This window comes from Kogia breviceps, chromosome 5 (assembly GCF_026419965.1).
Source record: "Kogia breviceps isolate mKogBre1 chromosome 5, mKogBre1 haplotype 1, whole genome shotgun sequence".
NCBI classification, from domain to species: Eukaryota; Metazoa; Chordata; class Mammalia; order Artiodactyla; family Physeteridae; genus Kogia; species Kogia breviceps.
The window spans coordinates 10,762,254-10,786,348 of record NC_081314.1 but is presented as its reverse complement, the minus strand read 5'-3'; the positions used below and the strand labels follow the sequence as shown (position 1 = coordinate 10,786,348).

The window sequence follows — 24,095 nt, the reverse complement described above, 5'->3', positions numbered from 1 at the left end:
AGGATTGTACTGCTATAAACTTCTCTCTTAGAACTGCTTTTGCTGCATCCCATAGGTTCTGGGTCATTGTGTTTTCATTGTCATTTGTTTCCAGGTATTTTCTGATTTCCTCTTTGGTTTCTTCAGTGATCCCTTGGTTATTTAGTAGTGTATTATTTAGCCTCCATATATTTGTATTATTTACACTTATTTTCCTGTACTTGATATCTAGCCTTATAACGTTGTGATCAGAAAAGATACTTGGTAGGATTTCAATTTTCTTAAATTTACCAAGGCTTGATTTGTGACCCAAGATATGATCTGGAGAATGTTCCATGAGCACTTGAGAAGAAAGTGTATTCTGTTGTTTTTGGATGGAATGTCCTATAAATATCAGTTAAACCCATCTTGCCTAATGTGTCATTTAAAGCTTGTGTTCCTTACTTATTTTCCTTTTGGATGATCTGTCTATTGGTGAAAGTGGGGTGTTAAAGTCCCCTACTATGATTGTGTTACTGTCAATTTCCCCTTTTATGGCTGTTAGCATTTGCCTTATGTATTGAGATGCTCCTGTGTTGGGTGCATAAATATTTACAATTGTTATATCTTCTTCTTGGATAGATCCCTTGATCATTATGTAGAGTCCTGCTTTGTCTCTTGTAATAGTCTTTATTTTAAAGTCTATTTTGTCTGATATGAGAATTGCTACTCCAGCTTTCTTTTGATTTCCATTTGCATGGAGTATCTTTTTCCATCCCCTCATTTTCAGTCTGTATGTGTTCCTGGGTCTGACGTGGGTCTCTTGTAGACAGCATATATACAGGTCTTGTTTTTGTATCCATTCTGCCAGTCTATGTCTTTTGGTTTGGGCCTTTAATCCATTTACATTTAAGGTAATTATTGATATGTATGTTCCTATTACCATTTTCTTTGTTGTTTTGTGTTTGTTATTGTAGGTCTTTTCCTCCTCTTGTGTTTCCTGACTAGAGAAGTTCCTTTAGCATTTGTTATAGAGCTGGTTTGGTGGTGCTGAATTCTCTTCGCTTTTGCTTGTCTGTAAAGCTTTTGATTTCTCCGTTGAATCTGAATGAGATCCTTGCTGGGTAGAGTAATCTTGGCTGTAGGTTTTTCCCTTTCATCACTTTAAATATGCCCTGCCACACCCTTCTGGCTTGCAGAGTTTCTTCTGAAAGATCAGCTATTAACCTTACGGGGATTACCTTGCTGCTTTTAATATTTTTTCTTTGTACTTAATTTTTGATAGTTTGATTAATATGTGTCTTGACATGTTTATTCTTGGATTTATCCTGTATGGGACTCTCTGTGCTTCCTGGACTTGATTTACTATTTCCTTTCTCATATTAAGGAAGTTCTCAACTAGAATCTCTTTATTTTCTCAGTGCCTTTCTTTTTCTCCCCCTCTTCTGGGACCCCTATAATTTGAATGTAGGTGTGTTTAATGTTGTCCCAGTGTTCTCGGACACTGCCCTCAATTCTTTTCATTCTGTTTCTTTATTCTGCTATGCAGTAGTTATTTCCACTATTTTATCTTCCCGGTTGCTTATCAGTTCCTCTGCCTCAGTTATTCTGCTATTGATCCCTTCTAGAGAATTTTAAATTTCATTTATTGTGTTGTTCATCATTGTTTTTTGCTCTTTAGTTCTTCTAGGTCCTTGTTAAATGTCTCTTGTATTTTCTCCATTCTATTTCCAAGATTTTGGATCATCTTTACTATCATTACTCTGAATTCTTTTGCAGGTAGACTGCCTATTTCCTTTTCATTTATTTGGTCTGGTGGATTTTTACCTTGCTCCTTCATTTGCTGTGTATTTCTCTGTCTTCTTATTTTGCTTATCTTTTGTGTTTGGGGTCTCCTTTTCACAGGCTGCAGGTTAGTAGTTCCCATTGTTTTTGGTGTCTGCCCCCAATGGGTAAGGTTGGTTCAGTGGGTTGTGTAGGCTTCCTGGTGGAGGGGACTGGTGACTGTGTTCTGGTGAATGAGTCTGGATCTTGTGTTTTTGGTGGGCAGGAACCACGTCCAGTGGTGTGTTTTGGGGTATCTGTGAACTGACTATGATTTTAGGCAGCCTCTGAGCTAATGGGTGGGGTAGTGTTCCTGTCTTGCTAGTTGTTTGGCATGGGGTGTCTAGCACTGAAGCTTTCTGGGTGTTAAGTGGAGCTGGGTGTTAGCGTTGAGACGGAGATCTCTGGGAGAGCTTTCATCGATTGATATTACAAGGGGCCAGGAGGTCTCTGGTGGACCAATGTCCTGAACTTGACTCTCCCACCTCAGAGGCTCAGGCCTAACACCTGGCTGGAACACCAAGACCCTGTCAGCCACACAGCCAGGTACATGGGTGTTTCTTGCCTTTTGGGAAGTCTGAGGTCTTATGCCAGCATTCAGTAGATGTTCTGTAGGAGTTGTTCCACATGTAGATGTATTTTTGATGTATTTGTGGGGAGGAAGGTGATCTCCATGTCTTACTCCTCTGCCATCTTGAAGGTCCTCCCCAAGGAGATTCCTGCCCCATACTTTCAGTAGGTTCTAGCTTCCTGCTTCCGTCTCTTCCTGCCTCATTCCCTCAGGGGTAAATAAACTTGTCTCTCCATCTCTAGAGTCACAAGTTCTCCAACAAGATGCTCACGAAGATACTAAATATGCCTGAACATAAGAGACCCAAGAATGTATTTTCCAGAAGAGAAGATCCCCTTTAAAAAGTTTTTAGCCAACTTAAATATGTATATAAATGATTGATATAGAAGAACCCAACATATGTCTTCTTACAGTATTGCATTTATCAATTTAATCACACAATCATACTTAAAAGAATGCATTATAGAGGACCTATATTGCTTTTTTTCTAATTGGAGTATAGTTGATTCACAGTGTTGTGTTGGTTTCAGGTCTACAGCAAAGTGATTCAGTTATACATGTACATGTATTCATTCTTTCTAAGATTCTTTTCTCATATAGCTTATCACAGAATACTGAGTAGAGTTCCCTGTGCTACACAGTAGGTCTTTGTTGGTTATCTATGTTATATATAGTAGTGTGTGTGTATGTTCATCCCAGGCTTCTGATTCATCCCTCCCTGCAACATTTCCCCTTTGGTAACCATAAGTTTCTTTTCAATACCTGTAAGTCCGTTTCTGTTTTGTAAATAAGTTCATTTGTTTCTTTTCTTTTTTAAAAAAAAATTAGATTCCACATATGAGTGACATCATATGACACTTGTCTTTCTTTGTCTGACTTACTTCACTTCATATGGTAATCTCTAGGTCCATTCATGTTGTTGCAAATGGCATTATTTCATTCTTTTTTATGGCTGAGTAATAGTCCACTGTATATATGTACCACACCTTCTTTATCCATTCACCTGTCAATGGACATTTAGGTTGCTTCCACCTCCTGGTTATTGTAAATAGCACTGCAATGAACATTGGGGTACAGGTACCTTTTCAAAGTATGGTTTTCTCCAGATATATGCCCAGGAGTGGGATTGCTGGATAATATGGTAGTTCTATTTTTAGTTTTTATAGGAACCTCCACACAGTTCTTCATAGTGGCTGCACCGATTTACATTCCCACCAACAGTGTAGGAGGGCTCCCTTTTCTCCATACCCTCTCCAGCATTTATTGTTCGTAGACTTTTTGATGACAGCCATTCTGACCCATGTGAGGTGATACCTCATTGTAGCTCTGATTTGAATTTCTCTGTTAATTAGTGACGTTGAGCATCTTTTCATGTGCTTTTTGGCCATCTGTATGTCTTCTTTGGAGAAGTGTCTATTTAGATCTTCTGCCCATTTTTTGATTGGGTTGTTTTTTTGATATTGAGCTGCATGAGCTGCTTGTATATTTTGGAGATTAATCTTTTGTTGGTCGCTTCGCTTGCAAATATTTTCTCCCATCCTGTGGATTGTGTTTTCATTTTGTTTGTGGTTTCCTTTGCTGTGCAAAAGCTTTTAAGTTTAATTAGGTCCCATTTGTTTATTTTTGTTTTTATTTTCATTACTCTAGGAGGTGGAACAAGGAACAAAAAAGATATTGCTGCAATTTTATGTCAAAGAGTATTCTGCCTATGTTTTCCTCTAAGAGTTTTATGTGTCTGGCCTTACATTTAAGTCTTTAATCCATTTTGAGTTTATTTTTTTGTATGGTGTTAGGGAGTGTTCTAATTTCATTCTTTTACATGTAGCTGTCCAGTTTTCCCAGCACCATTTATTGAAGAGACTGTAGAGGTTCTCCCACAAAAGTGAGAGTCCTGAGCCCCACATCAGGCTCCCCAGTCTGAGGGTCTGGCATCCAGAGGAGGAATCCCCAAAGCAGTTGCATTTGAAGGCCATCGGGGCTTGAGTGCAGGAGCTCCACAGAACTGGGGGAAACAAATTCTTCATATTTGACATAGGTGTCTTTGCCATCAATAGCACCATTGTTGAGTCATCTAACACAGTTCTCTAAAACACATGAAGTTCATTTCTTTCTAACTAATTTGAAGTACAGCATACTTAATCCAGTCAGCCCAAGCCATAAAAATCAACCTGTTATTTATGTTCTCCATAATATAACTACTTAATTTTCTGCTTTTTAAATTGACATTTAAGCCTTATTTACAATGACATTCAACACCTGCAGTTGAGAGCTTGTACTGGGGAATAATGATTACAGCTGGGTTAAATTTCCTTGTGTCCTTTTTTTGTAACCAATTCTCTTGAGTGACCTTTATAAACAACTGAAATTAACATTGATTGAAGTGGCTTCAGGCTGATCTTCCCCAAACAGATCTTTGTCCTCCAACATGATACTACTGAAATAATGTCCTATGAGATTTGAATTTAAGGTTGCTATCTTTTTTGGAGGGATAAATAATTTTGAGGGTAAAAAAACCCCAACTCTCACCTTATGTTCTAGCATATAGGCAACTGTCCCTTAACTTTCTCCCTAGGAAGGACTGTGGTATCAGTTGTTAAAATTTTCCTTATTACACATATATTAATAATATTATTTAATCTCCATAGCAGGGCAAATATTAATCCTACATTACAGATGAAGAAAATGAAGTTCCAAGAAATGTGGTTTGACATTGGGCCAAGTCTAGCCAAGTGGTTTTCCCTTAGAATACGATTAAAACAAAATACAAGAACCTCTGAAAGTTGCTAAGAGAGTAAATCTTAAGTATTCTCACCACAAAACAGAAATGGTAATTATGTAATGTGATGAAGGTATTAGCTAATGCTATGGGGTAATCATTTTGCAATATATACACGTATCTCCAAGTCCATATGTCAATTATATCTCTAAAGCTGGGGGAAAAAAGAAATGTGTACAATGAACTCATAGTATGGTTATAATATCAGAAAAATAAAAGACCACCAAATTAAATATTTTTTAAAAAAATACAGTAACCTGGAGCAGATAAACGCATTCACCTTAGCTCCTGGACGAGAGGAGGATGCAGCCAGTGACTGCGTGCTGAAAAGCGAGGAAGCAACTAAAGGAGTCGGTGACCGATAGAGCAAGAGCCATGCCATGCCAGGGCCTAGTGGCCGGGCCAGACTTTGTTTTCAGCGTCACTCTTTCACGCCGGCAGAGGTGTCCCAACATAACCAGCCGGAAGACTTCTGGGTGTCTTACCTGGGAAACGCGTACGACCTAACGCCGTTATTACAGGAATACAAGGGAGATCTGCTGCTGAAACCCATCGTGGAAGTTGCGGGCCAGGACATCAGCCACTGGTTTGATCCAGACACCAGAGACATCGGCAAAGCACACAGATCCGCTGACCGGTTCCCTGCGATACCGCACCCCCCGGGGCCGCTTTCTGCACGTGCCACCTCAGCTGCCCCTTTCGGACTGGGCCAATGATTTCAGGAAGCCTTGGTGGCAGGGGTTGCGTAACGAGGTGGGGCGGCTGTCCGCCAAGACCCGGAACATCTGCATCATGAACATGCTCACATCGCAAGAGCACACACCGGAGGTGGGGGCCCGGGAATCAATGTGGGAAATCCTACACAGCTATCTGCCCTATGCTGCACATGCTGCCAGCTACACATGGAAATGTGAAGGGGAGAACCTGACATGGATTATACCCTGGAAGAAAGTGGCATCTGGGATGAGGAGGAAGAATTTGATTATCTCAATATGGACAGTACACTCTACACACCTGCAGTACTGCTGTACTTCAATGATGACCTCACAGAGCTATAGAAAGGGAGATGTAGGCTCATGTAGGCTGAAGACATATTTTGAGTTTAGCTGTTTCTGTGCCCTGTAGGAAAAGAGGTGGGAATGGGGCGGGGAGAGCAGTACCTGGACCTAGACCTCCTTTCTGCTCTGGGAGCTGGCCTAAGGTTCCCATGCCCGACTGAAGTGTAAAGGTCCTATTCCTCGGGTTAGTCACAATTTACTCTGAGAAAGTTAGGAAGAATGCTAGAAGTGAATTAATTTTTAGGAATGATACAAGAAAATAAAGTATCTTAGATCAGGGAGATGTAGAAGAGGATAGTCAGAGAGAGCTCAGGCAGAACTTTTCAATAGTAAGAGAAAGAGAAGTCTAACAGGGATGAGGGATGGAAGAACTTTTCTGGCAATGATGGAAATGGGATGGCTGCAGGAAGATGGGATTTACAAAGACAGGAATAGGAAATGTCTATCACTGGCCATATAAAACTGGCTAATCTCTCTTCTGAATAGTATTCGGCAGCTGAAACCCAAGAGGAACAAAGGAAGTGAATGGTCACCAGGTAATTCAGGCTAGATATCATGCTATGTGCTTTATATACCTCATTTAATACAACTATCCATAAGACAGATACCATTACCACTATTTTACAGATAAATCTTCTGAAGCTTAGCAAGATATAATAGCACAAAAGGCACACCAGTTAGTAACCAGATTGCAAACCCAGGTCTTCCCAATTCCAAAGACTATGTTCTTTTCAATGTCCAGGCTCACTGCACAATGGGAACCTATAGGCCTATTGTGTAGTCAACTGTGGTGTTGTGCTTTTTTGTTTTGTTTTTTAAGTTATTGTCTTTGCAAGGGACTTATCAGAGTTGTGCAGTGGCAGAGAGGACACAGGGAAGGCTATAGTGTCAGCTGAGTCATAGCTATTGAGGCTACTTGCTGGTTAATCCCATAGCAAAACTTTCCTCTGACTTTTCTGAGGCAAAGAGGTGGGTATATACTGACTCGAGGAAAATGAGAGGGGGAAAGGGCCTTTGGATTGGGACCGTCTAGAAGGGGGAGCAAAAAGGAGGCAACCGCATGTATATTCATGATGAGCCTGTGCCTCTGAAGGGAAGATGAGGAAGACAGGGTCGACTCTGCCAGATGGTGACCCTACAAGAAGGGGCTTGACAGAGGTGATGTAAAGAGAGGTGCTAATTAAGTCAGAAAACTTCTGGTGTTCAAAAGAGAACAAGCATGGAGGGCAGTGGCCAGATTTGGTCCCCTATGACCTAAGCAGGGAAGAAGAATGAGAATCACAGGTGAATTTCTTGACAGTAGCAGGCAAAAAAGCAGGGAGATGTGAGCGCACCTTTGTGGAAGGTGGTGCCCTGTGAGACACCGGGTAGGCTGCAGAGGGGTGTGCTGAGGGGCTGACAGTGAACGGCATGGACAAAGGTGGAGACATCTGTATCCACCTGCAGTTGTTTCATGTGTATCTTGTTTGCTCAGCTGAACCCGACACTATTTGAGAACCAGAGCTATGCTGTTGCTGTAACCCCAGCCTCAGGGCCTGTGCCTATGGGACCTGCCTAAACTCGTCCCTCTTCCAGGGTTTCCTACTTTAGTACCTCTCGCCAGAAACACATCCCTTTCCTCACACACCCAGTCACTCTCCAAGTAGATTCTATATCCTAAACATCTCTGGAATCCACCTTCTTTTCTCCAAGCTGGTATCATCACCTCTGGTCTGGGACTGCTGCGATAACTTCCTACCCAGTCTTCCCATTTCCTCTCTGTCCTCCACACACAGCAGAGTGAGCTCTGAAAAACAAACCTAAACATCTAACTTTTCCTCCTTCAGATTCTTCAGTGGCTTCCAGTTGCTTTGGGGATAAAGTCCTAAATGCAAAGATCTTGCATAAATCAGCCTCTACCTTGCATCACCCCTCTTTGTTCCCTGGCTTTCTGTTCACCAAAGGTTTAGTTGCCTCAGAGCCAGAACACAGGCTGTTCTCCCTGCTTACAACACTCTTCCATTTCCCACCTGGCTGATCCTAAGTGTTTCTTCCTCAGAGACCTTTTCTGATTTCTCGATGCAGGTCAAGACTTTCTTTTAAATCTTCTCTTAGCACCATGCCTATTTCAGAGCACTTATTACAATAGTAATGTTAAAATTATGGATCCAATTGGCTGGCTGGCTGCTAGATTGTAAGCTCATGAGGGCAGAGGTCGTGTCCATCTTGTTCACTGCTGTATTCCCAATGTTGGGCATACAGCTGCTGCTCAATAAATTTTGACTGAATGAACTCAAAAAAATAAAAATAAAAAATAAAAAAAATAAAAATACAGTAGCCTGGATAATGGCTTGAGATTAAGAGGAAGGTTTTTCTAGCAATTAGCTCTGTAATATGAAAAATAAACACAATTCTTTTATTTCTTCATTACTAAATACTTTCAAATATCCCTTGGAATTCTTTTCAAAGCCCTTTTCTTTTTTCCTGTGATAGGGTCATTTGTTACCGAATTCAAAGGTTTGAATAATCAATCTCTCAATATGCTATTTTCATATTTTTAAAGAATTTGTGCCTATGCTAAGGTAAGAAATCATCCATCTGATACTTGCTTATTTTTAACACAAAAGTGACACATCATGTCAAAGACTATTGCTAAGGAAGTTTTTGTTTTCACTGCTGAGCTGAGGTAAAGGATTTTTTTCTCCAGCATCTCAGGGGGACTGCTCAGCATGAGGAGTGCACTATTCTCAGGAGAGGGCAAGCCAGATGTTAGGTGGGATTTTGGAAGGGTCTGGGCTGAGGACTGTGAAATGCAGGCTACGTGGGTGATAGAACTACTTGCAGAGAAAGGCTGGGGAGAGAGACTCATTTTTAAATAGCTGCTCAAGGGTGAAAACGTGGAGAAGGAGAGCTGCTAATAGATATGTGTGTGTGGAGGGGGGGGGTGGTTTGCTATATGATGCACAGTGTGAAATAACTGTGCCACCCTTTTAAGAAAACTCATAACACATGTCCAAGTTATTCTTCAAGTTTTTTGTAGTTTCTTTGTTCTTTTACACAGAGGTGAAAGGACTCGGTGCTTTGTGTTCAAATTCCTTTCTGGGTAAGGGAGAGGGAGCACAGAAGAGGTACCCAAGCTAAGTTCTTTAAGCAAAGGCTGGTTCATCGGACTGACAAAGCCTGGATTCAGGCCAGCCTTTCAACATTCTGCAATGCCAAATATTTCACTTTTATCCTCATTGAGGAATGATAAGACCTGAGCAAGATTCATGGTTCCTAAAATGAATGTGAACTGGAAGAAGACACCAGTTCATGCAGAGTAAGAACTCTCTTAGACTGGACTGCTGGGCTCTTCAGCATGGTCACCTTCTCAGCTTGAGCCCCAAACATCCTCAGAAGCCACTTAATTAGTTTACTTTAAGAAACCACTATCATAGGAATCAGGAAAAACCCAAATTCATATAATCAGTATATTTTTCTCTTTGTAAGTGAGCCCTTGTGAGCAGCCATAGCAGAAAAAGGACCTGTGTTCAGAAGGCTCCTTGTTGGGATGAAATCAGATCAGGCAGAAACACTAATCTGAACCTGAGAAGGGGGAAGGTCTGGCTTTAAAAAAAACACAAAACTGAAGCAAAAAAACACCTTTAAAGTTCACTGGTAATACTCCCTGCATCCGTAACTCTACCAGGACCCACTGGAGATCAAACACTATGAAGTCCAGCTGCTAGGCCAGGGGGCGCTCCTTGACTGAACAGCCCCACCTTATTGGCAAGCCTTTCTTCGGACATGGTGATTCATTCAGTCTGGGGACAGCCAAGACTCCTGTCTTTCCAGTTACTCTGAATATGTCCTCTGCTTTGATCATCAAGTTTAACTGTACATAAGCAATCTTATTTCCTTCCTTTCCTACACCTTGCTGAGGCCCACAGTGCAGGTGCCTGAGAAAATACTCCCATTCCCTCCTAAACAGATGGGCTATAATTTCTGTATGAGAAGCTATGCAGTCACTCATTCCTTTCTAAAAAGAACCCTCCCCTAAATTTCTATTTCTCCTTATTACTTAATTTTAAAGATTCTAAGAAACCTATATAAATGTAAAGGTATAAAGATCTATAACAAATTTAAATTATATTCCTTCTTAAGGTTTAGGCTTTGAACATTAGCAGAAGATATGGCTTTGTAAGTATCTGTGTCAACACCTCATTTCGCTCCCTTCCCACATTTTTAGAGTCAATAGTAAATTCTTCCCTCATCTCCTCTTCATTAAGTCCAAACGGAATTCTAGCCTATCAACCACTTATGTTTATTTATTTGCTATTATTTATTTCTGTTCTTGTTCTGCATAAAGTTAAAAAATGGGGGGGGGATGCATTTTAGAAGGCTCTGTGCTTCCTGGGGCAATGTAGTATCACAGCAATCACTAAGTCTAAGTGTCCTGAAAAAAAGGTCTGGAAAACATTTACTCTGCCTACTTATATATTGGGCCTGTTTCCATGGCATTCCCAGATTTAAGTAATGCATGGGGTCCTTCTCTACCCATTCTGAATTATTATTCATTCACAAATATTTACTGAGCATCTCTACTCTGTGTCAAGCACTGTATGAGGTACAAGTCATACAAAAGAGAACAATGAAGTTTATATCTAGAGACAGTGTCTACAAAATTTTTAAACTGAGCAATACTATTAGGAAAAAAGAAGCAGTACAACCATTATTTATTTATAAGTAACATACATGTGTTCCTGTACTAATATTGTATATATTATAAGAATTCATAAAAATAGCCATTTTAAATGGATCACATTTTCAAAAGTTAAAAAGAAATACATGTTCTAATATTTTCTCCCCACACACCACTGGATCAATTTGCATAGCAATTAAGGTGTGAAGGTACCCTACTTTGAAGACCATTGAAACTGTTGACCAATCTTTAATGCATTTGTCACTGACATTGAAATAGTGAATTTGTAAAGTGGAAGTATATTTTTTGAACTATTTACAGATGAATAGACCTCTCTCAAAATGCTATGTGAATTTAAGAATTATATGTCAATGTAGGAAAACAACTTAAGAAGAAATATATCTTTCTTCAAACTTCTGCAATTTCCCAGACACAAAATTATGCCATGTTATGATTTCCGATTGGTAACAAATAATACATGGCATGAAATGAGTATGTCAGCTTGGAATTCAGACAGAGAATATAAATATTTTATTTTACAGTTCTATTTCTTTACCTCTGTATTAATATGAATTAAATTTAATGACATGCCAATACAATATATAATATAGTCATTACACAGCATCTTGTAAACAAATAAAACATTAACTGATTAATAACTGTGATTCTTTACTAAATTTTTCTTTAACAAATAATGGAGGTATTGTTGCTTGTTGTCATAACTCATTGCTGCACTAATAACTCTTTTAAGAAAGACTTTTCAGAAGATGAATAAAAAAGCAACAGCCATAGACCTAACTGCTAAGGATGTGTTGGATAAAGGGAAACATCTTGTCATTTTTTAAATATACTAAAATCTTAAAATTTAAAATTACATACATATTTGTAAATAAATGTATATTTCTGTATGTTTGTATCTATAAGCCATAGGATTTGAAAAGAGAATGAAGTGATGCTACATGGGAAATTCCCTTAGTAGGAAAGCAAAACTTCGAGATTAAGTATGAAAATAAAATACTGGAGGTCAACAGGGAGAAAACAGCTCCTTGAGAAACTTCAGTAATCAATCCCCAAAGCTTTTAAAAGCCTCACTTTAGATCTGATGTGGAATCGGAATATTTTAAATGGAAACAACATTACTTCAAGTGAAAATTTTTAGCTGGACTATTTAAAAAGGGGATGGCTATATTTGAGCTCTCTTGATCTCAAGGAAACTGAAATTCATACTACTACGTGAAAGAAGCTTTACCTAGAAAGGTTACATACTGTATGTTTCCGATTATATGACATTCTGGAAAAGGCAAAACTACGTAGACAGTAAAAAGATCAGTGGTTGTCAGGGGTAGGAGGGTGGCAGGCATGAACAGGCAGAGCTCAGAGGATTTTTAGGGCAGTGAAACTATTCTGTATGACACCACAATAGTGGATACTTGTCATTACTCATATGTTGAAACCCGTAGAATGTACAACACCAAGAACGAACCCTAATATAAACTATGGACTTTGGGTGCTTATAATGTGTCACTGCAGGTTAATCAATTGTAACAAATGTACTACTCTGGTGGGGGATATTGATCAAGAGGGAGGCCATGCATGTGCGGGAGCAGGGAGTATATGGGAACTCTGGACTTTCCTCTCAACTTTGCTATAAATCTACAATTGCTCTAAAAAAATAAAATCTTAAAAAAAATAAAGCCTACTTAAAAAATCTATAAGCTCTTGGATGCTACCATTTTTTAAAAGTAAATTTCTTTCAAGTAAAATTGTAGGGCTTCCCTGGTGGTGCAGTGGTTGAGAGTCCGTCTGCCGATGCAGGGGACACGGGTTCGTGCCCCGGTCCGGGAAGATCCCACATGCCGCGGAGCGGCTAGGCCCGTGAGCCATGGCTGCTAAGCCTGTGCGTCCGGAGCCTGTGTTCCGCAACGGGAGAGGCCACGACAGTGAGAGGCCCACGTACGGGGGGAAAAAAAAATGTAATATTGTTTCCTCAGGTTTTAACTAAAACATTCCACTACTGTGATTTTTAAATTAAATTATATTACTAAAACGAGCCATTTTACACATAGATGGCCCAATGAGTATAAAAAATATTGGCAAAGTTTTGGTTGGTTGAAGTACCTTTCTATGAATGCCACTGACTTTTTCCGTACTCTTGTTTGAACAAATAAAAGCAACAATTAATTGGAAAACATTTTTAGTTTTGTATGTGCTCAGAAAGACAACTCAAAATATTCAATAAAATACCATTTTGGAGGCTGTACGTTGAAGTAAAGCAGAAAACTGAATGAAAAGCAGATAACAGACCAGGATAGATGGAACTGTGAGAGAAAGGATCAAATACAAACTATTGGGCATCCCCAAGAATCTTCTAATGGCTTAAATGTGCCCTACAAATAGTTTCATAGATCTGTAACTTTTATCCTTAAAGCAAGATCTAAGGGGGGAAAAATGCTTTGCTTTTTTGTGTTTCTATAGTATTTTCCTCATTACATAAAAATGTTAATATGAATTTCTCCTCTTATAATAATGATGTCTCAGAAGTTTTGATGTTGTAACAGAAAACTAGATGTAAACCGTGTGACACACTGCTAGTTGTCTCCTAAATCTATCTCCCCCTTCTTGTTTAGTAGGCAAGTTTTAGCTAGGCATGCAGATAGAGACTACAGTTCCCAGTCTGCTTTGTAGCTTGATAGGACCATGTGATTAAATTTAGACCAATATGTGAATAGAAGTAACGTTTGCCATTTCTAGGCTTTGGTCTTAAAAACACTGGGGATATATCTCTCCAGCTTCTGTTTCCCCTTTTCCTATAGGCTGGGGTATAGACATGGCAGTGACCCAGCTTCAACTATTCCCCAAAAAGAGGTAACCTTAGTGCTAGCAGAGGAAAAAAATGGAGGGTTCTTGATCCCTGGACAGCCTCATGGAGCAGAGCTGCTTCCTCAGCCTTAGATGGTCAAGTCAAACTATAACAAAAGAAAGAAATAAACTACCATCTTATTTTAGCAACTAATTTTGGGTTTCTTTTTTTTTGTCTCTTTGTTATAGCAGCTTAATATTTACCCTGAGACAGAACAAATTTAAAAATAAAAGGGATTTACTGACTAATGAAACTAGAAAGTCTAGGGTTTCTGTGGGCTTCAGGATTGGTTTGATCAAGGAGTCATTCCTTTCTAGGTTTCAGTCTTCAGTGTATTAGCCTCATTCTGAGTCTGGCTTTCGTACAGTGGTACAACAATTAACCAGTCCCTGAGATCCAAACATGAGAATATAAAATCTATTTTGAGCCTGAACTTCATGCCTCACCCTAGAGCCAGGGGTGTATGAAGTCACTGTATCTATCAAAATGAAAATTCAAGGAAGTTTCTAAGAAAAGAAAAATAGAGGCTGGAGAGAAAGTCACACCACAATATTCACTACATGTGATTCTCAAAATTCTCATTCATTGGGAATTTTTTTAAAAAAGAAAGAAAAGAAAAATGTTCCCAGGTCTGCCCTTTCTCTGTAACCCCAGCCACTCTGAGAACCTCTGCCTAGTAAACTGTGAGCTTCTTATCTGTTGCTGCTTCCCCAGGACTTAGGATATGTGCCAGGCACACAATAGAACCCAAGAGATATTTGTTTAATTGAGTTCATTTAAATTAAGTTTGAAAGAATAATTAGGAGAAAAGAGAAATCGTATTTAGGCAAAATTTCAGGTTAAATTTTTTTAACTTCAATTTTAAGTTTGGGATATTAGGGGACTAGGCTGAATGAAATATCTTTGAAGGAAAACAGGAGTCTCTTGGATAGATTAATAATTTTTTTTTAAATGTAAAGGGAAGATATAGAAATCATTAACCTTTCTTTCATGAGGCTTTTGTTACACTCCACCAGGGCAATAGGGAGGTGGGATGCTGACTGCCAACAGCAATAGGCAGTATGGAATATTTGCTGAAGGGATTAAAGTTGCAGAGGATATAGTCCACCTCTAGCCAGGACCCCAGCTGACAATTATAGACAGAATTGTGGTGCTCAGAGCTGGAGAGCAGGCCAGGAAAGCAGCACCATAAGAATGCTGTCTTGAGGAACGTATTCCATTCACATTCTGCCCCTTCTCAAAAGCAACTTGGAAAGCAAGAAAACTCTAGACCATACAAAGTAAAATTATTATCATTCCAGCCTCTGAAGTCCATCTTGTCTGTGCAGACACATTACAGAAAATCACACCTTTCAGGCTTCTCCCAGAAACCATATGTTCAGGGCCTACAATGTTCCACTTGAGCCAAGAGCAATTGGCTTTGTGGCTACATCCCTGTGGCCCACTGTCAAAAGAAACACCTTTTATTTTTCTTTTGACTAGGCTGAGCTAACCATAGGGTAAGTGTTGTGGAGAACCAGATTCCAGTCGTCGGCTGGCTTTACACATACTACTTAGGAGAGAAAGCCTAATAAAGCAAACAGTGGTGAATGATGAAAGATGTGTACATCCTATAGACATTAGATCATAAACTTCTTGACAGAATTGTCTGTCTAATTTGGTCTCTTGGTCCTCTAACAATGAGCTCAAAGAATAAAAAATGTTTCTTTTTATGAAAAGTTCTTCATACAGAATAGCTATGCTGTTTAAGTGAACTGTAGGCAAAGAGTAAATAAAATTGTAGTAGCTAATTGACAAGCCCTAAGATGTTCCTAGAGTGTTGGAAGATATTTTAAAAATCGCCTTAAGAAAGCATTGCTAAATGCCTGAAAGTGGTATCTAATCATTATTATTAATAAATATATAAGGCTTCCCTGGTGGCACAGTGGTTGAGAGCCCGCCTGCCAATGCAGGGGACACGGGTTCGTGCCCCGGTCCGGGAGGATCCCACGTGCCGCGGAGCTGCTGGGCCCGTGAGCCATGGCCGCTGAGCCAGCGTGTCCGGAGCCTGTGCTCCTCAACGGGAGAGGCCACAACAGTGAGAGGTCCGCGTACCGCAGAAAAATAAATAAATATATAATCACTAATCTGTTTTATATTCATTTGTCCCAAACTAGTCCTCAAACAGTAATCATTCCATTGTATATATTTGTTAACAATAAAAAATAGACATAAAATATGTCTTTTATAGGCAAAATTAAGCTACTGTGGTAGAAGTCAGAATAATATGAGAAGGATGGGTATCAACAGGGAAGGCGCAGAAGAGAACTTTCTGGCAGGATGGAAATGCCTATATCTTGATCTGGTGATGGTAACAGAGGTTTATATGTTTTTGAAAAATTCATCAAGCTTTCCTTTTAAGATTTGTGTATTTTACTGTATGTAAAAGACATCTTATTTTAAAATATTCTTAGAATATGTATTTTGCTTAGGTGAAATCCTAGATTTAGCTGCTTTTGGCTTCAAAGATTCATTTTATCTGTAACAGTATGAGCATAAATACTACATGGAGCATTGCAGAGGCAGCAGTTTCTTCACATATGGTCAAAAACTCCTGTTAAAATTCTCATCACATTCCACACAATAAATTAGTTCCTGAGGTTGATTAATATCGCTGGAAATTAACAGTCTTTTAACTTGGTTTTTTAAAAATAGTAAACTAAGGAAATCCTGCAACTCCAGCTAATTTTGCTGCAGTTTTGCAACAGTGAAAATATATATCTTTGTCTGTAGCCCAACCACCATAAAGTCCTGTATCCCTGAGATTATAATCTTGGCTATGATTATGTCACTGGTTTTAATATAATTCTTTCAGTATAGTTAAATTTTGAGAATAAATACAAAATTAGAAGGAAAAAATAATATATGGTATACCCAAAATTTTGAACACAAAATTCAGTGTTAGGACCAACTCAAAACATGATTTTGTTTTTTTCATTCCTCTTTGACACTCCCACCCCTACTCCTCAAAACACAAAGCCTGTTTAGGACATCAATTCCTTCACATATAATTATTTATTCAGTGCTTATAAGTTCCCAGGCACTGGGGCAATAAAGGAAAAGAAAGTAATGGCCGTTTCCTCAGAGAATTTGCAATCTAAACGAGGAGACAGAACAACTCATTTAAAAATCATTACTTTTAAAACATTTAAAATTTATTTTATTTTATTATTATTAAATTACCATTTAACCAAAAAATGATAAAAGATACCATATATAGTGGTATGCTGGTAAATGTTTAACAACTGGCTCTCCAGGAAAATGAAAAAGCCTTGATTTGTAGCTTTTGCCAATTTCTATGTTGTAAATACTCTCACCATGGCCTGATATCAAGGTACTAATATGAAATCAAGTGGCTGGCAGAATTCCTCCAATTTTGACCACCTGCTCTCATGAGTTGGTATATACCAGTTCTGGCATACCACTGCTTCAATATCTAGTGATATTGAATATCTAGTGATATACCCTCTTCAAACCATGTAGAATTATCAAAAAGTCACTGTATTAAGCATCTACTAAAAATCAAATACTGTGTTAGCTATTAGGAACAAAGAAGATTAATTATAGTCTCTGCCCTCAAGGATTTTATAATCCATGAGAGTGGGATTAGATAAGTAAGCCACAGATTATAAATACGATTAGTAAATGCCATGGGAAGGGATACGCAAAGGAGGGAGCAAGTAACCGGATCATGGGTCAGAAACGCTTCCAAGTGGAGGTGATACTTGAGTTGAACGTTGGACACAGGTAAGACGTACTTCCTCTCAAGCACTATTGGTGATCTGACTTCAGCTGATCTAACACTTTGAGGCAGGCAAAAGTTATTTACCAGAAATTTTGGTAAATGCCAAAATGTTTTCCTTATAAATCTGTTCAAAAGTAACCATTTAAAATGAATATTCAAATCAATTGATAGATGACAAAAATAATCAAGTGAAATAGTAGCAGTTTTCCTAGTGATTAAGACCAAATATCTTAATACCTTTTACCAGCATTTCCTAAAGTAAGTTCCATGGAGTGTTAATAAATCATGTTCAAAATAAAATGTCATGGTTAAGTAAGCTTGGGAAACATTGAGTGAAGAAAGTTAAACAGGTTAAACTGCCAATATTTCCCAGAGGCTTTAATCTTCCCCTGTGCATTGTGATCCTTTAAAAGCAGGCTATAACATGATTCCTTTGCAGAGACTCATAGGATTAGTGTTCCAAGAAGTGGACTTCAGGAATTATAAAAGTACAAATGGCTCATTAAAGGAGTTTTAAAGGGATTTTTTTCCCAACAGATTCTTTGTAGACACATGCCTAGTCAAAACAGTAATATCTCTAAATGTCATTAAGATACCATGAAAAAAATCACCGCTTCAGTTCTACTTCATCACCTCTCAATTATATCATGGGTAGCATAACACCTGACAATTGAGAATAATTTAAAATATCTCTCGAATCGGAACTTCCCTGGCAGTCCAGTGGTTGGGACTTCGCCTTCCAGTGTGGGGGGAATGCAGGTTCGAACCCTGGTCGGGGAGCTGGGATCCCACATGCCTCGGGGCCAAGAGACCGGGACATAGAGCAGAAGCAATATTGTACCAAATTCAACAAAGACATTAAAAAAAAAAAAAGGTCCACATCAAAAAAAAAAAAAAAAAAGATCTTAAAAAAAAAATAAAGTATCTCTAGAACGGTAGTAAAGGTGGTACCAAACGTGAATAAATACTACACCACCTGTTAAGCCCTAATGGCATTTGGTGACGTGACACAACAAATCTGTGCCTCCAAATCTTGGTTCATTGCCAGTATCAAGGCTGAACTTAGGAATAATGAATTTTCTCTATGGTAGGAATTGCCAGACTGGCTCTTTTGCCCTCATTTTCCACAGGGCAGCTTTTGGTACCATCTTTATAAATTCCTTTTTTGTTTACTTTTTTAAGGCATTTCTTGGAGTCCTCTAATAAAGAGACATCCACCACCCACACACCCTGGGGGTTTAGTCAATACTTAGCAGACTTATCAGCTGTTTTCTAAGTGACAATCAGCAGGAAACTTGCCCTGAGAGAATATATATAGAAGCAAGACACTTGTGTTTGGAGGAGAGGGGAAAGATTTGTGCACAGTATGGGTTTCCCTTAGAACACAGCGGTCAGGTTTGGTAGGCAGTGAATTATCTGTGTCTGGGAGAGGCACTCCAAAGTTGGAAGAATTTCTCCCTCCTTCTAGCTTCTCATCTCCTATTGGTGTCACCCAAATGTCCAGTCGTGATGTAGTCTGTTAAGGTCAGCCTCCCAGGAGACAGAGGAGGGCAGAGAAGGGAGAACAAGGAAGTGAGGGCACACAAAGCATAATCAGCACATCTTCAACGCCAACTAAACAGTGATAGATGTTACCATTTTGAAATTTCTTCTCCCTAATTTATGTTGACAGATGTTTACTTATTACCCCAAACAGAATATATCTAGTATCTTCAGTGTGTTTAGACCTAGGCCAAACAAATGCAGCCCACTGTTGCTTGTTTTGGTAAATAAAGCTATGTTGGAATCCAACCACGCCTATCAACTCTACAAAAGGCAGAGCTGTATAGTTTCAAGAATGATTTTAGGCTTGCAAAGCCTAAAATATTTACTATCTGGTCTTTGACAGAAAAAGTTTGCCAATCTTTCCACTCAAATTTTCTAAAATGTTTCCAAAGTGACTTAATGTTTATATTTTTGAAATCAGATTTTCTCTGTGAAAATATTCAGGTTATTTTACACTAAAAAGCAAATTATAGTTAAGTCTGATAATAGCTAAGCTAGCACACGCAGCTGAAAAGTGGGAAAATAAAATGTTTGTTTTGAAAATATCCTTTTTTAAGATCACAAACATCTGGATATTTCCCCAAACATCTGTAACACCAACTGATTGACTCATTATGTTTATCCAGGCGCATTTTGTAAACACTAGCAGTCAAAACTAAGCATTAGAGGTAAAAAATAATAATTTCATATAACATCCTTATACAAAAATACTTCACATCGGCTTTCTTGTTCTTTTACAATGCACCAAGAAGTACAAAGAAGTCTATAATTCTGTCAGATTTTGGAGAATTTCAAGAATATGATATTGTCTTTTTCTTTATATCTTATTCGGTTAAGAAATCTCTGTAATCTCATTGTCTGAATGATAGAAGATAATATCATTATGATGTTTTTTAAAAAGGCCTCAAAACTTAGAGTAAACAATGTACTTTTCAGTAACTATATAGTAGAGTATCAGCAAAGTGGTGTGAGGAATTTCCCATCTCTGAACAATTAAATTGAAATAAAACTTGTTCCTTCCTTGCTCAATCTCAGCTCTTTTGATGTTGGAATAGCCATTGTTGAGAGCCAAATAGACTGTCATGAAAGGGTCTGGGGCTTTGGAACAAGACTGGGGTTTGACTGCTGGCTCAAATTCCTTTTAGGCTGTTTGGGCCAAAGTTTCTACTTAATAAAATGGGGATAATATTTTTATTGGTGATAGATATAGTGTATATGGTACCTGAAAAAAGAATAATAATAACAATAAAACAATTGCTCCCATTTATTGACTTGCTTACTATGTGCAGGCCACTAAACTCAGTATGTCATATACTTTACATCATTTAATCTTCACAAAAGCCATAAAGGTAAGTACTGTTGTTATCTGTCATTCAGAGATGAGTTTATTGAAAAGTTAACTTCCAGTTTACAAATTCTACCCTTAGAAGAGCAGCTACCAACCATCTACTGCCTACTACATGCTGGAGACTTGGCATTTATTTTCTCTTAAGGTTTAGAGAGATTAAATAGTTTGCTAAAGTTACACAGGTAATCAGATACAGAGCTAGGGTCAGAGCCCAAGAAGAAAACCCCTCAGGGCCATTGCCTTTAACCTTTACTGTACTACCTCAGCAAAAAGTAGCTATTATTATTATTACCATAGGTATCAGTTTAAAAAAATAAACATAAAATCAATGTACTAAAAAGATACACCTATGCATATGTTTGAAACTTGACAAATGTAATTAGGGAATCAAATAGTTTCAGGTATAACCTATTGAATTGAGAGCATCTATCTTTGTAGTGAATTGCAAAGTAAATATGAGGACAACTTCTAAAAGTCAAAATAGAGCTAAGCACTGAGCGTTCCACACCTGAATCCACTTTCCCAGGACAATCCTTCTAAGGAACAGAATTTGAAATTTTGAATTCCAAAGTTATGTTCACATCTGCATCAGATATCTTAAATAGTGCGTGTTGCTGAAAGTGATAAAGCCTGCAATTATGTCATCTCAAGCTCTGAGAAAGTAAGGTGCAGTAATGTTTGCGAAAGAGCATAGAGCCATATGCAGCCCATGTCAGAAAAATCAATTTGAGTTCCTATGTTCTTGTGGCCTCACTTCAGATTGTCAGCCAGAGCGATATGCAGAAAATATATAGCTTGTCTGAGTTTGCCCTTGACGAAACAGTCTCAGACTTATGGGATAAACAGATTAAAACTTCTGAGATAGACCTTTTCCCCTCCTGATTTTTTGTTTTTGTTTTTTTTTTTTTAATCCACCATTGGATTTAGGGATGGCTGCCTGCTAACATGTCTGCAAAGAAATGGCATATAGCCAAGAAAATTGCTGCAAAAGTTTGGTTTTTATTACAACATTTGGGCAAGTTTTGAAGAAGATGTCTTCAAACAATAAAAGGTAGTGTTCCAAGAAAATCAAAAATTTTGACCACCTAACTCTCAGCAAGCCATTTCCTGCAAATTCTGCAGGAAGCATAAAAACCAGTCCACACTGTGCACTTCAGTTGGGGACAGAAAACATTACAAATGTGAACAGCTTTTTCTGTTCTGTCTTTTCATCATTCCATTCTTTCCACACTGATAATCAAACGGTAATTGAACCTTTTTTGGGTCACCCATTCATTGGAGAGTTTCTGAACATATGGGCATGCCACCTTCTGGTGAAAGGTGTTTATCTGCCATTTACAAAGGATTGGAACTTTCACGGATGCTTTAAGAAAAAGGCAATGTCCTTGATACTTCTGCTTGCATGACAAATTATTCAACTGATTTGTTTCAATAATTTTCTTTTTCCAGAATTAAAGTCATGTATTATTCATTATTATCATTTAATCTTAGTTTTAGCTGGTCAGTATAATGAGCAGAAAATAGCTAGGGAGAAATAAAGTCTATAGCCTGAAGGATTCCTGTCTTTCTCACACTTCCTAGGGACCTGTGGAGAATTCAAGACACAGCACCTTAATGTAGCCCCTGATTCAGAAGTCATGCTGAGAATGTACTTCACAGGTCTTAAAAACAGTCTGAATTTTGCTTTTCTTACTCTATGGTACAAGATTTGATAGCCTGAAAACAGATACTGAAGAATTTAAATTCTAAGTTCGTTTGGAAAATCTATAATGCACAAGAACTCACCTCATTTTTATAATTACTCTATCAACAGCTTAACAGTGCAAAATTAAGTTTATTCCTAAGGATAATAAGATTGTTTCTATGGTAGCTTTTTATAGCTGAAGATAGGAGAGATTAAATTACCACTTTAACAGTGAATTGCTGGGCTTCCCTGGTGGTGCAGTAGTTAAGAATCCACCTGCCAATGCATGGGATATGGGTTCGAGCCCTGGTCTGGGAAGATCCCACATGTCGCGGAGCAACTAAGCCCGTGCACCACAACTACTGAGCCTGCATTCTAGAGCCCCTGAGCCACAACTACTGAAGCCTGCGTGCCTAGAGCCTGTGCTCCGTAACAAGAGAAGCCACCACAATGAGAAGCCCGCTCACCGCAATTAGAGGAAGCCCGTGCGCAGCAACGAAGACCCAATGCAGCCAAAAATAAATAAAATAAATAAATTTTAGGTCTCCCCTGGTGGCGCATTGGTTGAAAGTCCGCCTGCCGATGCTGGGCCCGTGAGCCATGGCCACTGGGCCTGCGCGTCCGGAGCCTGTGCTCCGCAACGGGAGAGGCCACAACAGTGAGAGGCCAGCGTACCGCAAAAAAATAAATAAATAATAAATAAATAAATAAATTTTTTAAAAAACAGTGAATTGTTTTAAATATTTTAATAACATGCTGATTTTTCCAAGAGAACCTTAACTGTTCCCTCATCGATAGATAGGGGTGCAACATAAAATACAGGATGCCAGTTAAACTTCAATTTCAGGCAAATAATAAATACATATTTTTAGTATAAGTATGCCCCCCCTACAATATTTGGGACATGGATTACTGAAAAAAGTTCCTTGTTCCTCTAAATTTCAAGTTTAAATGGGAATTCGGTATTTTCATTTGCTAAATCTGGCTTTGAATGGTTTTCAAGAGTTCAGTTGGCTATCAACACCCTTTACATTCACCCATTCATTCATTCACTCACTCATTAATTCATTTAACAAGTATTTGAATACTTCCTATACTATTGTCAGCATGGGGAATAGTTTTGCAAAAATCCCCTACATGAAATGACCCTACAGATCAGTGGTTCTCATTCTTAGTTGTCCATTGTAATCAGCTGGGGAACTTTTAAAAACATATTAATGGAGCCCTGGATACAACCCTCAAAGATTCTGAATTACTTGTTCTGGGGTCCGTCCTGGTCATTAGACTTGTATAACCTCCCCAGGTGATTCTAATGCATGGCCAAGGTTGAGAACCACTGCTGTAGATGAAGACAAATTGTTTTTTTTGTCTTTATTTTTGCAGTACCTGCACCTGCCACCAGGTGTGTCCATTAATGCTTGATTCACTCAGCATATCAACTCTCTTCATAGAAGCAAACTGCATACAATTTTAACTGATTGAGATTTTTCCAAAGCAATATAACTTTTTTAAGTGAACACTATACATTTTTAAATTAAACTATTTTGCCTCAATTTTAAAACTATGAGTATTTAAATAAATGCATTTATACATTCATTCAAAAATACTTATTTCTGTCTAAGCATTGGGCATTGTACCAGGCACCGGGGATGGAGCCATGAAAAAGACAAAGCTACTCTTCTTACAGGAGGTACAGACAATTAATATGGAAACAAAAAATAAATACTTCCTATGAAGAAAAAGAACCAAGGAATACAAAAAAAAATAATTCAGTAGTGGAGAAGGGTAGCATTGTACAATAAAGCAATCAGGAAAAGCTTCTCAGGGGGACATTTGACACCTGAATGAGGTGAAGGACTGAGTCTGCAAAAATATCCAGTGAAAGGTAAAAGAAATAGCAAGTAGGAAGGTCCTGAAGCCAGAGAAAGCTTGGTGTATTTGTAGGAAAAGTAGGAAGGATAGTGTGGCTGGAGCAATGGCAGGGGGAGAGTGATATCAAATGAGGCTAGACAAGGGTATGTAGGCCC

At 38.5% G+C, this 24,095-nt stretch overlaps 1 protein-coding gene and 1 pseudogene across 1 annotated transcript in view; one reads left to right on the top strand and one right to left on the bottom strand.

Annotated features, from left to right (window-relative positions):
• Positions 1–24,095, bottom strand: part of SLC9A9 (solute carrier family 9 member A9) — a 719,922-nt gene that overhangs the window by 667,139 nt on the left and 28,688 nt on the right. The window lies entirely within an intron of this gene.
• LOC131756762 (cytochrome b5 domain-containing protein 1 pseudogene) lies at positions 5,505–6,187 on the top strand (annotated as a pseudogene).